Genomic DNA, 10187 nt, shown 5'->3' with positions numbered 1-10187 from the left:
AATTGTAGCCATAAATTAAGAGATACTTGAAGATAACAAAACATCCTAAACATACAACTTTAAAGAAAAGTAGATAATATTGAAAGTGCTTCAATTAATCAAAATGTGCAAAGTTTAGCTCACAGTCATTTCAAGATGCTCCTCTAGCCTGAGCAGATTTTTCTAGTTTCTTGAAGGCTGGATCTTCTTCCAAGCTTTCTGTTGTTTTCATTAATCTGATTTTGGAGCTGCCTGTGGAATTCCAGTTCATCAGATTCTAAGAGATTTAGCTTTTCTTTCATTTCCAAGAGAGTCTCATTGCTGGAGATGCTCAGTTGGTCTTCTAATCTGAAGAATCTTCTCACACCTTTGTCATCTATGAACTCCATCAGCCAGTAGGCCCTTAGATGCACTCTTCTCCCTGTGTATGGGATGATTAGAGTCATTGGGAGTGCATCTTTAGCTCTAACACTCCTTAGTTCTTCAATCTTCTTCAATACTAGTCTTCTTGCAGTGACATTGAACATAAAGTTCTTCTTCAAGGATGAATAAACTTTAATTAGTATAGCTTGGCTCTCTTGAAGAATCCTGTAAAGTGGCCACTGAATCTCCTTTCCTCCTTTGTACTTGAACACTAACCTTTCAGGTAGGTTTCTGTATGCATCAATTCCCCTCACTTCATCCAGATAGAGGTTTAGATCAGAAAATTCTCTGGTATCACACAAGTACAAGTAGTCTCCCTTATTGACTTTGGGCTGAGCTTTGACTACAGATTTGGATTTGAGGGGTGACAGTTTCACTTTCTTGACTGCCCTTGACTTTGTCCTTTTTGGCTTGCTAAGGATTGGTAGACTGAAGTCAGGAATTGGTATGTTGTCCCACTCTATTGGCTCATCCTTGGGCACAATATGTTCACCATGAATGTTCCTATAGGGATCCACTACCCTTATATCTTCAAATACCACAGAGGGCTTTGATGCTTGAGTTGTAGCTGGTGTGGGTTCCTTAGGAAATTGATCTCCCAATTCCTTGTCAGCAATATCCAGTTTCCTTTTTGTTCTTTTAGCCAATTCTTTCTTCCTTGGAGATTTCTTCTGTTCTTTAACTTGCTCACTTGATTCAGTAGCTTCAGATGGTTGAGAGGGAATTTGTTGGGCTGAGCTCACAACATATAGCTTGGCCAAGATAACAATCTGCTCTTTCTTTTGTTTAGCCTTCTTTGCATCTAGAATAGCTTGCTTCTTTTCCTGCTTCAATCTGGCTTTTTCTTCTCTCTTTGCTTGAGCAAATTGAGGATGTCCAGCTATCACACAAATTTCCTTTCCATTTTTGAATATCTTAGCAATTCTCCTTTTTGAAGCTGAATCAGTTGGATCTTTGTAGAAAACAATTAATCTTGACAGAAGCTTCTTCTCATCAGGCTTGGGTGTCTCATACACAGTATCAAAGGGGTTTTTTAGGGATGATTTTGAATAGTTTGCCCTTGGTTTAAGAATCATTTCAGCCTTTGGAGACTTGATGCAGGAAGAGTATCCTCTTTCCAGATAGTTCATGCTCATCTCATTCACACTGATTTGCTTAACTTGAGAGTGATGGATGGCTGACTTAACTGGCTCCTTGACAAGTTGGAACTTCTTCTGTATCTCCTCATCAATCTTCTCCCAGTTGATCAAACTCAACCTTTCTTTCTCAGCAACTTTCAAGTTTGCTGCTGCTGCCTGAATCAGATCTATACCATCTGCAACTAGTGGCTTTGAGACAGTAATTGATGGCACAATTACCTTAGTGATTTGTTTCTGAAGCTTCTCCCCCTCACTTGGTCCTTTCTCCCCCTTTTTGTTATCATCAAGTTGAGGAGTCAGGCCTTGTGCTTTAGCCAGTTGCATTAGAAGATTGGTCTGAGACTGTTGATTTTGAAGAATGGTGGCCACATAATTTTCAATAATTTAAACTCTTTCTTCCAACTTGGCCAGCTTCTTTTCAGCATCTGATTCTCTTATCAGTCTCACTAATAGATCCTGCATGGTACCATATGGCATGACTGAATCCAGCTTCTCAGAATTGTAGGTCTTCAAGTCAGCTATATCCTTTTTGAGTTCATCTACACTTAGATTTTGTCTTAATTGTTGTAGCTTCATTAGATGTAGAGAATCTAGGTGAGCTTGAAGAATAGCCTTGGTACCAACATTTGAGCTCCTCTGAATGGCCTTTTGGATAGACATGATTTGTTTGACCAAGGATACATTAAATTGTCCTGGTGTGGACTCCTTTGTCAAGGCCCATTCAGGTAAATCTGGAATAGAACTTGGGCCTTCATCTCCCCCTAAGTTCATGCTTCCATCAAATGAAATAGAGTCATCATCATTAGAATTTACTCCAAATTCCTCAGATGGCTCACCAGCTGGAGGAGGCATTAAATTGATAGCAGCTTTATCCCTTTGTAGAGATTCTGAAGTATACACCAGATTCAAAGTCTTTTCTGCCTCCTCATTGCCCTGAGCAGCCAACAATTGATAGGCTAACACAGGATGAGTAAAAGTGTCAGCATCCAAGGAAATGTTATCAATGACAGCTTTGTAATGTTGCTGAAATTGTCTTTCATTTTCAGCATCATCTACAATCATTAGCTCATGAGCAATGGCTGGATCTACCCTTATACCCTATGTACCTGCTTTTCTCTCATGTTCTCTCTTTTGTTGCATCAGGGTCTCACCCTGGCTCCCCACCCTCACACCCTCACCTTCACCTACTAAGGTGGGACTCCTCTCACTCCCTTTTTCCAATCCTGAATAAATGAATTGCAGATTTTCACTCATTTCCTCTCCTTTTTCCTGGGAGCAACCCAGCCTCTCACTCAAGACACTCTCCTCTCTCAATCCTAAGAGTGACTGTACAACCACTAAATCTTCTACACTTGAAATAATTAAAGTTTGAAGTTGTGCAGAGATACTCGACGGGTGAGTGATATCCATCGAGTGAGTGGTAATGTTATCCGACGGATAACTACTGTTAGGCTTATCCGTCGGGATACAATCACTACTTGACGGATGAGCAATATACGTCGAGAGAGTAGAAATTGTTACGACCGGCATTTTATGTAATATTATTTGTGAATTTGGTATAATATTAAGTCAAATGAAAATATATTCAATGATTGTACGTTTGTGTGAGTGAAAATTTCTGCATTATAAATTTACTTTGGGTAGTATATGATTTTTCAAAGCAAGAGTTTATTTAATTTCTTTATTTTTGATTTATAAGGAATATTCTAAGCCTTGGAGAAATTTTCTTTTAAAAGATATTTTGTTCACAAATTTTGAAAGTGATTTTATAAAATCTCTAAAAATCCAAGTTATTTTATGGTGTAAATTTTATAATTTTTGAACTTGTGTTTTATTTTATAAAAATAAATCTTTATAAATATAATTAGCAAATTACATAGTTATCCTTGCATGCAAATTCCTTCCATACATTCCAAAAGGGCTAAAGAGTCAATAACCACCCCACTAACTCTTATTTCCTAGCCAAATACCTTCTTTACCCTTGCATGCAAATTCAACCAAGTTCAAGTGGAAGGCTAATCATGTCAATTCCTAATTCCACTCACTTTTGCCAATACAAAAACCATAAGACAAGCAAAGTCATGATCATTTTTACTCATCACCCACACCACACTCACTCTTCTCTCCCTCCTCCTCCCTCACTCTCGGCTCTCTCTCTCTCACTCTCGGCCTTTAGCCGAGAACCACCCCTCCCCATTTTTCTTCATTTCTCCACCAAGCTTCTACTCTTTATACAAGTAAATGTTATCTCCCATACCATGATCATTCATATTTCAAAGAGTTTTGAGTAGAAAGTTTAAGTTTAAGGGTTGCATGTAAAGGTTTTAGTGAAACTCAAAATACAATCTTGATTCTTATGGATTTAAGGTTGTTTTTGAGAGGACTACAATGAATGGATAAGTGCCAAGTCTTGAGAAGGAAACTCTTGATGATTTAATGGCCATTTCCATCCATTTCATTCGGCCATGACCATATGGGAGCCGAATGAATGGTCCTTGAAATCATTCTTGTTGTTTTGTTCAATTTTTGCATGTTTATGTGATAATGACTTGAATTTTGTGGTGAAAATGTGATAAAACTCCTTGCATGCTAAGTGATCATCTAGGTGTACCTTATGCTAGGCTTGCATGTAAATTTTAAGATGGAATATATGTAGAAAATATGTTGTTTGGTTTGAAAAACCCGAAGGCATGCATGCATGTGGAATTCTCTTAGTTTGTTGTAATATTTTGATCATTTGGAAAAGATTTTGTTAGTGAGCTTTAATTTCAGTAGGAATAATGTGATAATATTGATTTATGCTTCTTGTTGCATGGTAATAATTTGTGGTTATCTTTTATAAAAATATATATCTTGTTGTTTCAAAGGCATGAAGATTTGCGATTTGTTAAGAGTAGTCTCTTTGTTTTGCCATAGTTGCACCTTAGGCAAGGATGATCTCACTAAGGTTATTTTGAGAAAAAGGGAGTTAAGTTCAGTAGAATACCAAGTATAGGTCTTGGTTTAAGTATTTAGTTGTTGATAATTGGGTTTGTCAAGTCAAAATCTTGGAAAATGAGAGTTATAGTTTCTGCAGAAAAATCAGTTGAGTACCCTGAGGTTTAGAGTGAGTTTTGACCATGTCATTGATGTGCACTTTGAGGCCCAAGCCACCAGAAGTTAGTATGGAGAGTATATAATAGGTTTTAGGAGTTGGTTGGAGGTTTGCATGTCATTTGGTTAGGTGCACAAGTAGAATAACAAAATCTGTCCAGCAGGGGACAGTTTTGTTGCAACTTAGAAATAGGGAGATTTGGCCATGTCATGGGTAGGCCCTCATTAGGCCCAATTGGGCCTTAGTTAGAGGGTGTGTCAGAGAAGTTTTTCCAACCATAGTTCATAGGATATGAGCTAGAACCATGTGTCACAAGTTAATTCAAGTCAGGGCATTTTCTGCCCAGAAAAACAGGGGAACCTTGGACTTTTAGCTTAGGCCCAAGAAGGCCCAAGCCAGGCCTTTGAGCCACATCAAGCTTATGAGATGCCCTTAGGTCAGGAGAGTCTTGTGTAAAAATTTTGAAGAAAAACTTGTAGTTTAAGAGTGTCTAATGCACTCAAGAAACCTTAGTTACCATTCTGAAATTTGCACCAGTAAGCACTTTCATTTATCACATAGTTTTAGGACACTTAGAAGTGAGTATTAGGTCGACCACCATAGTTGTAAGATAGTATAAGGTCAGTAGAGCAAAAGGCACAAGTGAGGGTCAATAGGTTTTGGATAATTTAGGAAAGGCACATTGAGTTAGGAAGCCCAAATTCGAAGACTTCGTTTAGTTAGCGACCAAGTAATTTAAGTGGTGAGTCGAGATCATCCGAGCCTAGTGTGGCGTTATGGTGTATGTGATGTTATTTGGTATTAATATACGATATGTGATTATGTGGCTACGTGTGTACATTTAAAAATATAAATGTTGGATATGAATTAAGTATGTATAGGCCTAAGTGCCATCCATGTTTAATTTCGGGTTGTAAATAGGTTAAGATGGAAAGAATATATTATAATGAGGATTATTATTATTTATGTAGGATCTCGAGACGAGGGAAAACTTGCCTTAAAAGTCGAGTGAAGCTCCAGTTGTTGCTCCTACCAGTCAGACCAGACCAGTCTATCTTAAGGCAAGTGATTCAACTTGACCTTCGTATCTGTTGTAAACAGTTCATATATATATCGATGCAATTATCCTGAGTCATTTTGATGTATTTAAATTAAGCGTATCTTTTGTTTATCTTTGAGTTACATAGAGATGCCATGAACCCTCGAGTACATATTGCAAGTAGTTCAAAAGTCTTTCATGATAGTTTAATGCCATGATAAATTAGAGATGCGTTATAATATCTTATTGATCCTTTTGTTTATCATGCTATTGATCTCTGAGAAATCTTGATGTTGCACCCTGATGCTTTGATTCAACTCTTGAAATAACCTCGATAGAAACTTTATCTTGATACCTAAAAGCCAATCATTTCTTAAATACATTCATGATTGTTTGATAACCCTATCCTTACCCTAAAGCTTGATACCCTGTTATATACTGAGCTGACGATCGCTTTCTTTATATTTTAACACCTTTATCCTATTGGAACCAGTGATGCCTATCTTTTGATGTTCTAATACCTATATCTTGTCTACAACCGTTGCTTTAAGCCTAGTTTGGCATTACTCTTTCATCTTATCCAATAGCCTGGCTTAATTTCCTTGTCAAAATTCTTGTTTATGGAAATCTCTCGATTACCCTAATATAGTAAAGTCTAGTGGATCATGGCCCTGAGATTTAGTGTCATATTTCCAGTGTTTCAAGTTGACCTATAATCCCCTGATAAAAAAATGATTTCAGTCAAAAGAGATTTTGTCATAAATCGGCATCAGTTTTCAAAATGAATAAAAGGTGGATTTTTCAGTCCCAAAGGGGGACAAATGTTTTCTTGAATGGTGGATCTGGACTGAGACGCGAGTCCTTTCCACACTTATATTAGGCTTAAAAGTTGCCTAGGGATTCCCAATAATGTTTTAGAACCCAGCGAGGTTCGGGATTACTTCGCGGCTGATCACCGGCTGTAATCCGTAGCGTCATAAAATGATTTTGATTAAGAATGATTTTAAAATTGTTTTGATGCAAGCATAAGGATGCCAACCCACATAAGTTTTATCTCTCGATTATCATTGATTATGTCATTCCATTGTCATTCCTAAAGGTATATCTCGATTTATGCTTTGCGTTGTATTGTTAGCACTTGTTGAGCTTTTGGCTCACTTCTTGCTTTAACCCTGATATTACAGCTAGCAGCCATGGTTAGATTCAAGCAGACTGCCCGTAAGACCTGTGATGCGGATGCTTATGTTCGAGCCCAGGTAGAATAAGTAATAATAGTTGTGTGAGGACTCGGTATTTGTAATCAGATGTAATAGTTGGTAGTGTTGGGCTGTTCCAAACCCTAAACTGTAAGATCTTGGATTTTGGTTGTGTAGTACTCATTAAAATGATGTAATAGCTATAATTATTTTGCTATTTAAGTTGGGGGTGTGACAGGTTTTGGTATCAGAGCTACGGTTTAGAGTCCCTGGACAGCCCAAATAGGTTATAGGATTTGTGTGTAGGTTATAGATATTATGCGAGAGAGTAGGTTAAGTAAATTATTATTAATACTCCTCTTATTGGTTGTCAGCAAAGGGCGCATTCCTCGTCATCCTCTGGGTCGGACGACACTATTGCTTTCTCCGTGTATGCTGAGTTGAGGCGCGAGTTCGACATGCTTCAGGGCAAGTACGACCGACTGATAGACCGACTGAAGAACGTGTATCCGGACAGCCGAAACTACGAAGGGAAGCCCAAGGAGCAGATGATTGCGAGACTTGAGACCTTGGTTCGGTACGTTAACACTAAGCTTGAGGAGATGCCAGCACACCGGGACCGTACCAGCCAGTATGTCATTCAGATGGTGGCGGATGAGCTCCAGAGCATTGTGAAGACGCTTCGAGAGGAAAAGACTACCAAGCCCCGTTCAGATGGAGTGGAGCCTTAGTTCTTTCCATTTACCTTTCATGTTGTTGTACTATCAGACTCTATGGAATCCTCAGTTGTTTCCGTCTTTCCTTTAAATAAGCCTGTTATTCCTAGAATCAGACTATATCCCAATCCTATATATTGTGACCTTTAAAAATTTCAATAATTATGTGCTATTGTTCCATTTGCTCTCAACTGTTATTTTATGTTTTTATCATCATATCTGCTTAATTTGGAAACTTGACCCCATATGTAAATGAGAATGCCATGCGATACCCTCGAATCATTTTATCATTCATATTTGTTATGACACAACTCTTATTTCAGGATCATGCCTCCCAAAAAGAAGAACCCAACAACCACCTTCACCATAGACCCAAATATTCTTCGACCACTGGAAACCTTGCAACAGCAAACCAATGCTATATCTCAACAACAACTAACCCTTCAACAACGAATTGAAAACCAAGATAACCGTGAGCCACACCAACCACCTGAACCACCAGTACCACCTAGACAAATTGTCACTTTCAAAGCTTTTCAGAATGTGAATCCACCTGTATTTTATGATACCACTGATCCAGTGATAGCAAACACCTGGATCAAGGAGATGGAAAGGGCTTTTGAGTTGGTACAGTTAGGAGACGATCAGAAGACGCCGTATGCCACTTACTTCTTGAAGGGAGAAGTCATCTATTGGTGGGAATCAGTAAAAGCTATGGAAGTCACTCAGCAGGTTTCTTGGGAGAGATTTAAAAAGTTATTTCTGGACAAGTATTACCCTAAGTACATGCAGAATCAGATGGAGCTAAAATTTCTTGAGTTGAAGCAAGGGAACATGACTGTACTGGAATATGAGAAGAAGTTCACTGAGTTGTCAAGGTTTGTGACAAAATATACCAGCACTGAGGAAGAAAAAGCAAAGAAATTTCAGCAAGGATTGGAGCCTTGGATCAGAGATAGGGTGGCTATGTTTGAACTTGAGACTTATGCGGGAGTAGTACAGAAAGCTGCTCTGATTGAGAATAATGGGATGCAGTCAAGGAAAGAGAGGGATAACAAGAAGAGGAAGGTTCCATTTTATGGAGAAAAGTCTGAAGCTGGAAATTCGCAAGATCGGAATGTGAAGAGGATTGGTTTCCAGAAGGGCGGAAATTTTCAAAGGAAAGGAAATTTGGGCAAAAGGCAAGAATCAAAAGGGAACAATCAGGCAAGCCAAGGGCAAGTTGGAGAAAACAGGTTCCAGAGGCCAGAATGCAAGCACTGTGGAAGAAGGCACCCCGGAGTATGCAATAAGCTGAGTATGACCTGTTATAGGTGCAATCAGAAGGGACATTTGGCAAATGAGTGCAAGATGCCGAAGCCAGGAGTTACGTGCTACAAATGTGGGAAGACTGGACACATGGCTAGGGAGTGTAAGGCAACAGGACCAGTCAGAGCTCTGATGAACGTGGCAAGTACCAGTGCAAGCGTGCCAGCTGAGGTATTGGCATTACCTCCACCACCCGCACCAACCCCGCAAGCAACAGCAAGGACATTTGACCTAAAGATGAAAGATGCTGTTCAGAATTCTGAGGTGATAGCAGGTACACTTTTACTCAATAATGTCAAAGCCAAAGTATTGATTGATTCGGGAGCCACAAGATCTTTCATATCAGAATCTTTTGTTGATAAGATCCAATGTGATAAAACGGTTATGAGTGAGGTAGTAAATGTGGTAATTGCGAACCAAGAGAAGATTCCTGTGAATCAATTTTGTCCAAAATGTGAGATTGATATTTCGGGATATAAGTTCTCGGCCGACTTGATACTCTTCAAGCTGGGAGAGTTTGATATAATCTTAGGAATGGATTGGTTAGGAGAGAATAGCGCGCAGATAAATTGTAAGACCAAGAGAGTGAATTTAAAGACGAAGAGTGGAGAGAAGGTAGTATTTAAGGGACAGAGGCAAGAGCGACTATTTCTTACAATTATTCAGGCTAAGAAGTTACTTAGAAAAGGTTGTGAGTCGTTCCTAGCATATGTAGTGGATTCAGAGAGAGGCAGCCCCAGCATGGAAGATATTCCTGTAGTTAATGAGTTTCCCGATGTGTTTCCCGACGAACTACCAGGCTTACCACCAGATCGACAAATTGAGTTCGAGATCAACCTTGCTCCAGGCACGGAACCAGTTTCAAAGGCTCCGTATAGGATGGCACCAGCAGAAATGAAAGAGTTGGCGAGCCAGCTACAAGAATTATTGGATAAGGGAGTGATACGACCAAGTACGTCGCCATGGGGAGCACCTGTTCTCTTTGTGAAGAAGAAAGATGGGAGTATGCGTCTATGCATAGATTACCGGGAGTTGAATAAAGTAACGATCAAGAACCGCTACCCGCTACCAAGGATAGATGACCTTTTTGATCAGTTAAAGGGAGCAAAATGTTTTTCGAAGATTGACTTGAGATCGGGATACCATCAATTAAAGATCAAGGAAGGAGATATTCCCAAGACCGCATTTAGGACCAGATATGGGCATTATGAATTCCTAGTAATGCCGTTTGGATTGACCAACGCCCCGGCCGCATTTATGGATCTGATGAATCGAGTATTTAAGAAGTATTTG

The sequence above is a fragment of the Apium graveolens genome, chromosome 6, assembly GCF_009905375.1.
Source record: "Apium graveolens cultivar Ventura chromosome 6, ASM990537v1, whole genome shotgun sequence".
NCBI classification, from domain to species: Eukaryota; Viridiplantae; Streptophyta; class Magnoliopsida; order Apiales; family Apiaceae; genus Apium; species Apium graveolens.
The sequence above is the reverse complement of the archived record's forward strand: the minus strand, read 5'-3'. Positions refer to the sequence as shown.